At 42.4% G+C, this 12,504-nt stretch overlaps 1 non-coding gene across 1 annotated transcript; it reads right to left on the reverse strand.

Moving 5' to 3' along the window:
* Positions 1-3,094: 3,094 nt before the first annotated feature.
* Positions 3,095-3,167, reverse strand: trnar-ccu (transfer RNA arginine (anticodon CCU)). Its single transcript has one exon. It is a non-coding gene; the product is annotated as a tRNA-Arg (tRNA).
* Between the last annotated feature and the right edge of the window lie 9,337 nt (positions 3,168-12,504).

A 12,504-nucleotide genomic window follows, 5' to 3' on the forward strand; every position in this document is an offset into this window, starting at 1 on the left:
GAATGTCCCGGATCTCCTCACGTAATATGGGGAGGGCGACGGGCGGCCTCGATGGAAATGAGCCCCCGTAATTAATATCGCGGGGGCTTGGCGGCGGCCACTGAATGTGGGCACCGCGCTGAGTTTAAAGGGCACTGCCGTTCAGCCCTCTGTCTTCTGTGAGTTAACCAATCCTCAATCCATGCTAATACTTTACCCCCAATACCGTGAGCTCCGATCTTGTGCAATAATCTTTTATGTGGCAACTTATCGAATGCCTTCTGGAAATCCAAATACCCTACATCTACCAGTTCCCCTTTATCAACTCTGCTTGTCATATCCTCAAAGAACTCGAGCAAATTTGTCAAACATGATTTCCCTTTCACAAAACCATGTTGGCTCTGATTGCGTTATGGTTTTCTAAATGTCCTGCTATTTCTTCCTTAATAATGGACTCTAGCATTTTCCCAACGACTGATGTTCAGCCGACTGACCTATAGTTTCCTGCTTTTTATCTCCCTACCCTCTTGAACAGGGGCCTTCACATTTGCAGTTTTCCAATCCGCTGGGACCCTCCCGGAATCAAGTGGTTCTGGAATATTTCCACCAATGCCTCCACTATCTCTGCAGCCACTTCCTTTAAAACCCTTGGATGTAGGTCATCAGGTCCTGGCGACTTGTCTGCCTTTAGTCCCATTAGTTTGTCAAATATTTTGTCCCTCGTGATAGAGACTGTTACAAGATCTTTCCTCCCATTAGCTCCTTGCTTATCTGATATCTGTGGGATGTTTATAGTGTCCTCCACAGTGAAGACCGATGCAAAATATTGGTTTAAATTATCTGCCATTTCCCTGTTCCCCCTTATCAATTCTCCAAACACATCTTCCAAGGGTCTCACACTCACTTTAGTTACTCTCTTTCTTTTTATATACCCGTCGAAGCTCTTGCTGTTTGTTTTTATATTTCTTGCCACTTTACTTTCATCATCAATTTTCTCCCTCTTTATTAGCTTTTTAGTCATCCGCTGCTAGTTCCTAAAAAAACTTCCCAATCCTCTGGCCGACCACTAGTTTTCACCGCTATATATGCCTTAGTATTTGATTGGATACTCTCCTTGACTGCCTGTGTTAACCACAGGTGGTTCATCCTTCTCATTGAGTCCTTCTTTTTGACCAAGATAAATTTTTGCTGAGCATTATGAAATATCTGCTGAAATGTCTGCCACTGCTCATCCACTGACCTTCCCCTTAGTCTATTTTCCCAGCTCACTTTTGACAACTCTTTCTTCATCCCTCTGTAATTGCCCTTGTTTAAGTTGAGGACACTGGTTTGAGACAAGAGTTACTCGCCCTCAAACTGAATTTGAAATTTTCCCATGTTGTGATTGTTACCCCCTAGAGGATCCTTAACTACGATATCTCTTATTAATCCTATCTCATTACACATTACTAGATCTTCCCGGATAGGTTCTGCAACATACTGCTCTCAGTTTCAATCTAAGTACAAGCTCCAAATTCGTCTTCCATGTTACCTCTGCCAATCTGATTTGTCCATTCAATATGCAGATTAAAATCACCATGACAATTGTAGTTCCCTTCTTACACGCCTCCATTATTTCCCGATTTATACTTTGTCCCACAGTGAGACGACTCTTCGGGGGCCTATAAACATCTCCCACCCGTGACTTCTTCCCCTTGCTATTCCTTATTTCCAACCAAACTGATTCCACATCACGATCTATTGCACCTATATCACCACTCACCACCGCACTGATACCTTCCTTTATTAACAAAGCTACCCCACCTCCTTTTCCTTTTTGCCTATTTTTCCAGAATGTCGAATACCCTTGAATATTGAGTTCCCAGTCTTGGTCACCCTGCAACCACGTCTCTGTAATAGCTATCAAGTCATATTTATTTATTTCTATTTGTGCCATCAACTCATCTATCTTGTTACAAATGCCAGGTGCATTCAGATAAAGAGCCTTAAGCTTTGACTTTTTACCATTATTACATTTTTATCAGCTACTGCTTTTCGTGATAATAATACCTTCTAATAGCACATTCAGAATAATGTATCATCTCAGCTAGACTAGAAACAATAATGGTCACAAATATCAAAACTGTTCCGTTAACCAAAGTCATATCTATAACCATGTGGTAGCTATACCAGACAAACAGATTTGTGAAGAGCACAATGATGTTTTTTGTTAAAGTTATCATTTTAAACTGTAAAGTGCAGCTTAATGATTTGACTTTTATCCCCACAATAAAAACACAGATCTGACTTTTCTCAAGCTAATTTTTATTCGCTTTTCTCGTGTTAATGTGTTCCAAGTGGAAAAGGTTGGAAACCACAAATACAATGTTCAAGAGCCACATCTTTCTCCGGAGCTGCAGGTTGCTGACCCCTGACCAAGAAGGACAAGAGCATGCTGGTGCATGGGAACACCACCACCTCCAAGTTCCCCTCCCAGTCCCAAACCTTCCTGATTTGGAAATATATCACCGTTCCTTCACTGTCACTGGGTCAAAATCCTGGAACTCCGTCCCTGACAGCATTGTGGGTGTACCTTCACTGCACAGACTGAAACTGTTCAAGAAGAGGGGTCAGCACTTTGTGAAGGGAATTTATGGACAGACAATAAATTCTGGCTTTGCCAGCACTTCCATCCTGCGGATGAATAAAAAAAAGTATTGATCCTGACAACTGCCTGGTCTGTGCAGCTCAGTGGACCAGCAGACTGTACAGTTGCCTGCAGAGCATTTTCATTGTGTGATAGCCCAGATAATAATTGAAGACAGAATTGTTGGTGTTTGGAGGAAGAGTGTGGTGTGTATTTGAGGTGTGAATGTGCTTAGAGGATTTGTAGTTGAGTTGTAATTTGTGTTTGTATTTGAAAGTAGGAACTGTGCATGGGATGTTGTGTGAAGTGAAAAGAGGGGTAAAAGGGAGAGGATTTGTGTGGAAAGTAGAGGTGGTATTGTTCAGTGAGTGTGAAGATGGCACAGAGATTGGTTGAAAGACGACTTCAGATTGTGAGAGTGGAAAGCAAATAAGAAAGGAGGTGAAATATGTTACAAAGTAAGGAGAATGGTTGAAAGGGCATTTATTGCACCCCAGATGGGACTTGAACCCATAATCCCTGGCTTAGGAGGCCAGTGCCTTATCCATTAGGCCACTGGGGCTGTTGGTTAAGAAGTTGTAAGTTGTCCCTTTGACACTCTTTCTAAGCAGTGCCAAATTTGAAGCCTTTATTTTCACACACAACCACAATGTATTGATGCCAAAGGTTCCAGCAATAACATGACAGGATGTGACTTGCTGTTGTCTGTCAACAATTAGTACAGTTGATTACTGGGCAAAATGTTGATTGGATGTGAAAAGCAAGTGTCTTTCCAGAGCTTTCTTTGTTTACCCTGGCTCGAAGTTTCAGTCATTTCTCAGACAGCACTCAAACTGAAGCTACTTTAATCTTTGTGTGTTTCTTAATGATGACAAAGAGCAGATATTCACTGAATGAAGATTAATCTCATCCCAGATGGGATTTAACCTCACAAATACCTGCCTGTAGAAACCAGTGCCTTATCCATTCGGCCACAGGAGCACGACATCACACTGGATGCTCTTGCTGTTTGCTCTGGATTCTTTCTAAATTCCACCTGTCCCTGTGGCCACTCACTTTATTTTCAGCCAATTCCACATCCTTTAACAATGATGTGGAGCAGGTGGGAGCAGATCTGGTTTCCTGATGCCGTTTGCTCAATTATATATTTTATCTTCTTGGAAATATCACTGTCTATCATTAGGGAAGAATTTACAAAGCTTCCCTTAAGCATGTTATCCTTTGACTTGTACAAGCACCACGACATTGATTAGACTTCTACTGCTGGATATGTGCTCTCATTTATAATGGACCATGATATTTGGTAACTGTTAGTGGGCCCAGGACTGCATCAGAGATTCACGAGTGTTCGTAAGGATTCAAATACACAGGACAATGATATCAAACATCATCAAAAACACCATTACCTCACTACCATGTCATGAAGCTGAAGGCATTTGATGTCACAGGGAAGTTTGCTGACAGGAGCAACTAAGATTGGTTGATAAAGACATCAGTGAGAGGGTACAGAATATTTTGAGTGGGGAGGGGAAGTTGTGGTTGATATGGAAACCTAAAACATTGGGAAAAGTGTTGAGGTACTGCAGTCAGAGACTCAGGAGCTCGGGAGGAATTAAAGAGCAGGACCTCAAAGCTAGTAATTTCTGGATTACTTCCAGTGTCATGTGCTAGTGAGTACAGGAGCAATAAGATAAGACAGCTTATCACCCAGCATGTAAAAAGGTTCCTGGGGTATTGGAACCAGTTCTGGGGCAGGAGGGACCTGTTCAAGATGGACGGGTTGTACCTCAACAAAACTGGGACTGATGTCCTTGAAGAAAGTTTAACTGGTGTTGTTAGTGAAGGTTTACATGAATTTGGCGGGGGTGGGGGAGGCACAAGGATGTAGCATTAGAGAGGAGAAGCAAGATGCAAAGTGGACTGGGAGAGACTAATAGCACCAGAATAAAGAATAATTCAGAAATGGGAGGGTCAGACTGGGAGTAAATATGAAGCAGTCTGAGATGGATTTGTGAGTGTATGTGAGTAAATGTACTGAGTGTGGGAAATGAGCTCCGTGAACTGCAGGTACAAGTCACCACACGGGACTATGATATTGTGGCAATAACAGAGATCTGGCTCAAAGGAGGGGAAGATTGGGATAATGAATATTCCTGGCAACAAGATATTCAGGAATAATAGGGCAGGAAAAATGGAGGGCATGGCAGCATTGTTCAAAGAAACTATTATAACACTGAGGAGGAATGATAGAGTTGAGAGACCAAAGACAGAATCTATTTCAGTAGAATTGAGGAACACTAGAGGAGTTATTATTGTGACTGAGTGTATACGATAGGCTGAATGGTCTCCTTCTGCTGTAAGTTTCTATGATAAACAAGGTAACATTTGAACCTAGAATTTTACAGCTTGGAGGAAGAGTGTGCTGTGTATTTCACCCTGAATATGATAACATCAATCATACGTGTATTGTAATTGGATATCTACATTACAAAGTAACAACTGTGCCTCAGACATTGGGTAATCTGAAGACAGGATTTAAAAGGGAAGTATTTGCCTGGAAAGTGCAAGTGACATTGTTCCCTGGGTGTTGGGATGGTGCACAGCTCAGTCGAAACATTACATTGGATTGTGACACTGGAAAGCAAGGCGAGAGTGAGGAGGGAGCCGAACAGGAACTGCCGAGATTGGCTGATCAGTTAAAAAGAAAACTAACTGCTTGTTACAGAATGCAGCCTGTTTACAGAATGTGCTCCTTCACCTAAAACTGCTTTCATCACAAATGAGACTTGCACCATCAATGCCTGTTTTAGGAGGGCTGGACCTTATCCATTAGGCCATGTGGCTGCACATAGAAAGAGTTTGGTCTTTGCAACTGTCCCCTTTGTCTCTCTATAATCACTGCCACATTTGATGCCTTTTTGTGCTCCAATCTTTCTATTCTTACACAACCACATTCTATCAATTTGAAAGATCCCAGTAATGACATGACATGATCTGACTTTCTTTTGCCTGTCAGTAATTGATACAGTGAGTTCTGGGCAAAACATCAATTATATGTGAAGAGCAAGTGGCTTTCCACAGGTTTAACTTGCTTCCCCTAAATTTCAGTCATTTACAAGACAGGAGCTGATGAAGTTATTTGATCACTGTGTATTTCAGCAACAAGGACAATGAGCTGGTTTTCACAGAATGAAGATTATTCAAAGCCAAGTTTACCCCAGATAGGGATTGCATTGACAATCCTGAATTGTGAAGTCAGTGTCTTACCCATTGAACCACAGGAGTCACATACCTGGATCAACAGCCTTGGTGCACTTAGGAAATGCTCTACATTCTCCGTAAACTGAGCAAAGTTAAAACTACAGATAAAGGCAGACACTAAGTCCGTAGACAACAAAGGAGAGAATGACAAAAGGGAATATGAAAAGGTTGGGTAAGAATTAGAAAAAACAATTAGGAAGGCAAAGAGAAATGACAAAATTAAATTATCAATAAATGTCAGAAAAAATGGAAATTATTCCTCAGACACCTCAACAAGAAAGGAAAATCAGGATAGGGATTGGGTCACGAAGGGATACACATGATAAACACAGGTCGTTACAGTGAGATGACCAAAATACGAAATAATTCCTTTACCTTGTATTTACCAGGGAGACTGACATGGTCAGCATGACATTAGAAGAAGAGATCAAAAAAGATCGAAAAACGTTTAAGAAAGAAGGTTGGGGGGAGGGAGGTGGAAAACGAGTCAATCTTAGAGAGAGTAAAACCCCTGATCCTGATGGATTCCCTTCTTGACTGCTGAAGAAAGAGTGGCACAGTGGTGCAGTGGTTAGCACCGCAGCTTATACAACTCAAAGGACCTGGGTTCAATTCTGGGCACTGCGTGTGAGGCGTTTGCAAGTCCTCCCTGTGACCGTGTGGGCTTTTGCCGGATGCTCTGGTTTCCTCCCACCGCCGAAGACTTGCAGATGATCGGTAAATTGGGCATTGTAAATTGCTCCTCGTGGTGCTAGGGAGTATGGGATTACTGGAGGGTTCGTGTAAATGGGTGGTTCTTGGTCGGCACAGACTCGGTGGGCCAAAGGGCCTGTTTCAATGCTGTATCTCTAAATAAATAGATTATATAGATAACAATTTATTAGAAATGGGAAAGGAAACATAGAAAATAGGAGTCGGCCCTTTGAGCCTGCTGCGTCATTCATTATGATCATGGCTGAACATCCAACTCAGTAGCCTGTTCCCGCTTTCCCCCCATTCCCTTTCGGCCCAAGAGCTTTATCTAACTCCTGCTTGAAAACATACAATGTTTTGGCCTCAACTGCTTTCTGTGGCAGCGAACTCCACAGGCTCACCACTCTCTGGGTGAAGAAATATCTCCTCATCTCAGTCCTGAAAGGTTTACCCCAGATCCTGAGACTATGACCCCTGGTTCTGGACTCCCCCACCATCGGGAACATCCTTCCTGCATCTACCCTGTCAAGTCCTGTTAGAATTTTATAGGTTTCTATGAGATCCCCCCTCACTCTTCTGAACTCCAGTGAATATAATCCTAACCGCCTCAATCTCTCCTCATACGTCAGTCCCGCCATCCCAGGAATCAGTCTGGTAAACCTTCACTGCACTCCCTCTATAGCAAGAACATCCTTCCTCAGATAAGGAGACCAAAACTGCACACAATATTCCAGGTGTGACCTCACCAAGGCCCTGTATAATTGCAGCAAGACATCCCTGCTTCTGTACTCAAATCCTTTCGCTATGAAGGCCAACATACCATTTGCCTTTTTTACCGCCTGTTGCACCTGCATGCTTACCTTCAGTGACTGGTGTACGAGAACACCCAGGTCTCCCTGCATATTCCCCTCTCTCAGTTTATAGCTGTTCAGATAATAACCTGCCTTCCTGTTTTTGCTACCAAAGTGAATAACCTCACATTTATCCACATTATACTGCATCTGCCATGCACTTGCCCACTCACTTAACTTGTCCAAATCACCCTGAAGCCTCTCTGCATCCTCCTCACAACTCACCCTCCCACCAAGTTTTGCAAATTTGGAGATATTACATTTATTTCCCTCATCTAAATCATTAATATATATTGTGAATAGCTGGGTTCCTAGCACTGATCCCTGCGGTACCCCAGTAGTCACTGTCTGCCATTTGGAAAAAGACCCATTTATCCCTCCTCTTTGTTTCCTGTCTGCCAACCAATTTTCTATCCATTGCAATACACTACCCCCAATTCCATGCACTTTAACTTTACACACTAATCTCTTATAGAAACATACAGCACTGAAACAGGCCCTTCAGCCCACCAAATCTGTGCCAACCATCAACTTATACTAATCCTACATTCATCCCATATTCCCTACCACATCCCCACAATTCTTCTACCACCTACCTACACTCGGGGCAATTTACAATGGCTAATTTACCTAACAACCTGCAGGTCTTTGGGAGAGAATCGGAGCACCTGGTGGAAACCCACACAGTCACAGGGAGAAGTTGCAAATTCCACAGAGGCAGTACGCAGAAGTGAACGCGGGTTGTTGGAGTTGTAAGGCTGCAGTGCTAACCACTGCGCCACTGTGCGGCCCTAATATGGGACTTTGTCGAAAGCCTTCTGAAAGTCCAAATGAACCACATTCTCTGGCTCCCCCTCATCAACTCTACTAGTTACATCCTTGTAGAATTCTAGTAGATTTGTCAAGCATGATTTCCATTTTGTAAATCCATGCTGACTCTACCCGATTCGACCACTGTTCTCCAAGTGCTCTGTTAGAAAATCTTTGATAATGGACTCCAGAATTTTCCCCACTAACGATGTCAGGCTGACTGGTCTATAATTCCCTGTTTTCTCCCTACCTCCCTTTTTAAATAGTGGGGTTATATTAGCTACCCTCCAATCTGTAGGAATTGTTCCACAGTCTATAGAATCTTGGAAGAGACCACCAATGCATTCATTGTTCCAGGACCACTTCCTTAAGTACTCTGGGATGCAGACCATCAGGGTCTGGGGATTTATCGGCCTTCAATCCCATCAATTACCCCAACACCATTTCTCTACTAATACTGATTTCCTTCTGTTCCTCTCTTTCACTAAGCCCTGTGTTCCCCAACAGTTCTGGTATATTTGTGTTCTCCATTGTGAAGACAGAATCAAAGTAAGTATTTAGTTGATCAGCCATTTCTTTATTCCCCACAATACATTCCCCTGTTACTGACTGTAAGGGACCTACATTTGTCTTCACTAATCTTTTTCTCTTCACATACCTATAGAAACTTTTACAGTCACTTTTTATCTTCCTGCAAACTTACTCTCGTACTCTATTTTCACATTCTTAATCAATCCCTTGGTCCTCCTTTGCTGAATTCTAAACTGCTCCCAATCCTCAGGTCTGTTGTTTTTTCTGGTGAATTTGTATGCCTCTTCCTTGGATCGAATGCTATTTCTAATTTCCCTTGTAAGCCATGGTTTGGCTACCTTTCCCGTTTTACTTTTGCGCCAGACAGGAATAAACAATTGTTGCAGTTTGTCCATGTGCTCTTTGAATGTTTGCCATTGCCAATCCACTGTCATCCCTTTAAGTAACGTTTCCTAATCCATCATAGCCAACTCGTGCCTCATACCTTTGTAGTTTCCTTTATTAAGATTCAGGACCCTAGTCTCAGAATCAACTACATCACTCTCCATCTTGATGAAGAATTCTATCATATTATGGTCGCTCATCCCCAAGGGGTCTTGCACCACTAGATTGTCAATTATTCCTCTCTCATTACACAATACCCAGTCTAGGATGGCCTGTTCTCTGGTTGGTTCCTCAGCGTATTGGTCCAGAAAACCATCCCATATACACTCCAAGAATTCTTCCTCTATGGTATTGTGACTAATTTGATTTGCCCAATCTATATGCAGATGAAAGTCACCCATAATTACAGATGTTCCTTTATCGCATGCATCTCTAATTTCCTGTTTAATGCCAAGTCCAACATCAACAGTACAGTTTAGGGGTCTATATACAATCCCCACTAACATTTTTTGCCCCTTAGTTTTTTTTCAGCTCTACCCATACAGATTCCACATCGTCAGAGCTGATATCCTTCCCCACTATTGTGTTAATTTCCTCTTTAACCAGCAATGCAACTCCACCGCCTTTTACTTTTTGTCTGTCTTTCCTAAATACTGAATACCCCTGGAAGTTAATTTCACATCCCTGGTCAGCTTGCAGCCATGTCTCTGTAATCTCGACTATATCATACCCGATTACATCTATTTGCATGATTAATTCATCCACTTTATTGATACATTTCCGCGCGTTAAGGCACAAAGCCTTAAGACTTGTCATTTTAACATTACTTGTCCTGTTCCCACTATTTTTCACTGTGGCCCTGTTTGATTCTGGCCCTTGATTTCTCTGCCTATCACTTTTCTTATTCCTCTTACTGTCTTTTGTTCTTGTCTATGATCCCCCCTCGTCTGACTCCTTGCAAAGGTTCCCATCCGCTGCCATTTTAGATTAAACCCTCCCCAACTACCCGAGCAAATGCTCCTCCTAGGAGGGGGAAAAATCATTACCTCAAAGGTAATAATCCAGAGATTATTACCTTGCAATGAGCAAATTGGTGGAGGGTAAATAAGATTAGCGAAGTCAATGCGTGAATCAAAGACTGGTGTGATAGAAATGGGTTTCGAATCGTGAGGCACTGGCACCAGTACCGGGGAAGGTGGGAGCTGTACGGGTGGGATGGTTTTCACCTGAACTGTGCTGGCACCCGTGTTCTGGCAAGTCATACAACTTAAGGCAGTGGAGAGGACTTTAAACTAAAAATAGTTGGGGGTGGGGGGGGATGATCACATGATCATTTTGCCAACCAATCATCTTACAGCTTTCCTGTGATGTCACTCTCTCAAGGTTGCCTTCTATTTCTCGGAAGCAACTTATATCTTCTGCAGCGACTGGAGGCTGAAAAAGGAGCACCTATTTCCCTCTCTGTACCAAACTTAGCACGTGAACCAAATTCCCACATTCACATATGGTAAACCAAAGGGAAACAATGAGGTAATAGAGCCAGGTAGTGATTTGGGTAATGATAATCAGAGTGTGGCAGGAGGCAGCAAGGGATAGAGCATAAGACTACACCAGCAGATAAGGCCAAAGACTGCAGAAGTGGTAAAAAAGACAGAGTTAAATGCTCTGTATCTGAATGTGTGTAGCATTCACAACAAAATGGATGAATTGTTAGCACAGATAGAAATAAATAATGAAGGGTAATCAACATTTCAATAAAACAGGAAGCTAGGACAAGGTGGTGAAGTAGCTCTGTTAATTAAGGATATCATTCGTGCTGTAGCAAGAGATTTTTTTTTAAGAGATACAGCACTGAAACAGGCCCTTCGGCCCACCGAGTCTGTGCCGACCATCAACCACCCATTTATACTAATCCTACATTAATCCCAGCACCCTCTCTCAATTCCCCTACCTACACTAGGGGCAATTTATAATGGTCAATTTACCTATCAACCTGCAAGTCTTTGGCTGTGGGAGGAAACCGGTGCACCCGGCGAAAACCCACGAGGTCACAGGGAGAACTTGCAAACTCCGCACAGGCAGTACCCAGAATTGAACCCGGGTCGCTGGAGCTGTGAGGCTGCAAGATGTAGAATCAGTTGGGTAGAGATACGAAATAGGAAAGGTAAGCGGGCACTTGTGGGAGTAGTTTATAGGCCACCCGAACAGCTGCTACACAGTAGAGCAGAGTATACAGGAAGAAATGGGGCATGTAAGAAAGGTACCACTGCAGCCTTGGGTGACTTTAATTTACATGTAGATTGGGCGAATCAGATTGGCAAAGGTAGGCTAGAAAATGAGTTAATAAAGTGTATTCCAGACAATTTCTTAGAACAGTACGTTCTAGAGCCAACTAGGGAGCAGGCTAGTCTCGACCTGGATATGTACAATAAGACAGGATTAATCAATAATCTCATGGTGCAGGAGCCTCTCGACGAAAGTGGTCATAACATGATAGAATTTCACATTCAGTTTGAAAGGGAAAAGTGTGGGTCTAAGACTTGTGTTTTAAACCTAAATAAAGGTAATTAGAAAGGTATGAAGGCAGAAAGTAAACTGTGAAACTAGGTTAAATGGTAGGATAGTGGAGAAGCAGGGGTAGACCTTTAAGGCAATATTTAATAACTCTCAGCAAAGATTTAGCCCAGCGAGAAAGAAAAATTCTTTGAGAAGGATGCATCATCCGTGGCTAAATAAGGATATTCAGGATAGTATCAAATTAAAAGAAGCGCTATATAAATCTGCAATGGTTAGTGATAGGTCAGAAGATTGGACAGATTTTAAGAACCAGCAAAGAATGATGAAAAACAAAGAGAGAGAAAGTAGAGTATGAATGAAAACTAGCTAGTAATGTAAAAACAGATAGTAAGAGTTTCTACAAGTATTTAAATAGGAAAAGAGTAACTAAAGCTTATGTTGGTCCTCTGGAGAGTGAGTCTGGGGAATTGATAATGGTAAACGAGGAAATGGTGGAGGTGTTGAACAGGTCATTTGTGTCTGTTTTCACTGTAGAGGACTTAGAAAACCTGCCAAAGATACCTAAAATCAAGAGTTGAAAGGGAGGGAGGAACTTAGAACAACTACCATCACCATGGAAAAGGTGCTCGGAAAATTTAGACCTAAAGGCTGACAAGTCCCCAGGACCAGATGGCCCACATGTTCGGGTCTTAAAAGAGATAGTAGACAGAGTAGTGGCATGGGTTATAATCTTCCAAAATTTCTTAGATTCTGGAAGGGTCTTAGAGGATTGGAAAATAGCAAATATAACTCCTTTATTCAAGAAAGGAGGGAGACAGAAAGCAGGAAACTATAGGCCAGTTCACGTAACAT

This window comes from Heterodontus francisci, chromosome 10, assembly GCF_036365525.1.
Source record: "Heterodontus francisci isolate sHetFra1 chromosome 10, sHetFra1.hap1, whole genome shotgun sequence".
In the NCBI taxonomy this organism is placed as follows: domain Eukaryota; kingdom Metazoa; phylum Chordata; class Chondrichthyes; order Heterodontiformes; family Heterodontidae; genus Heterodontus; species Heterodontus francisci.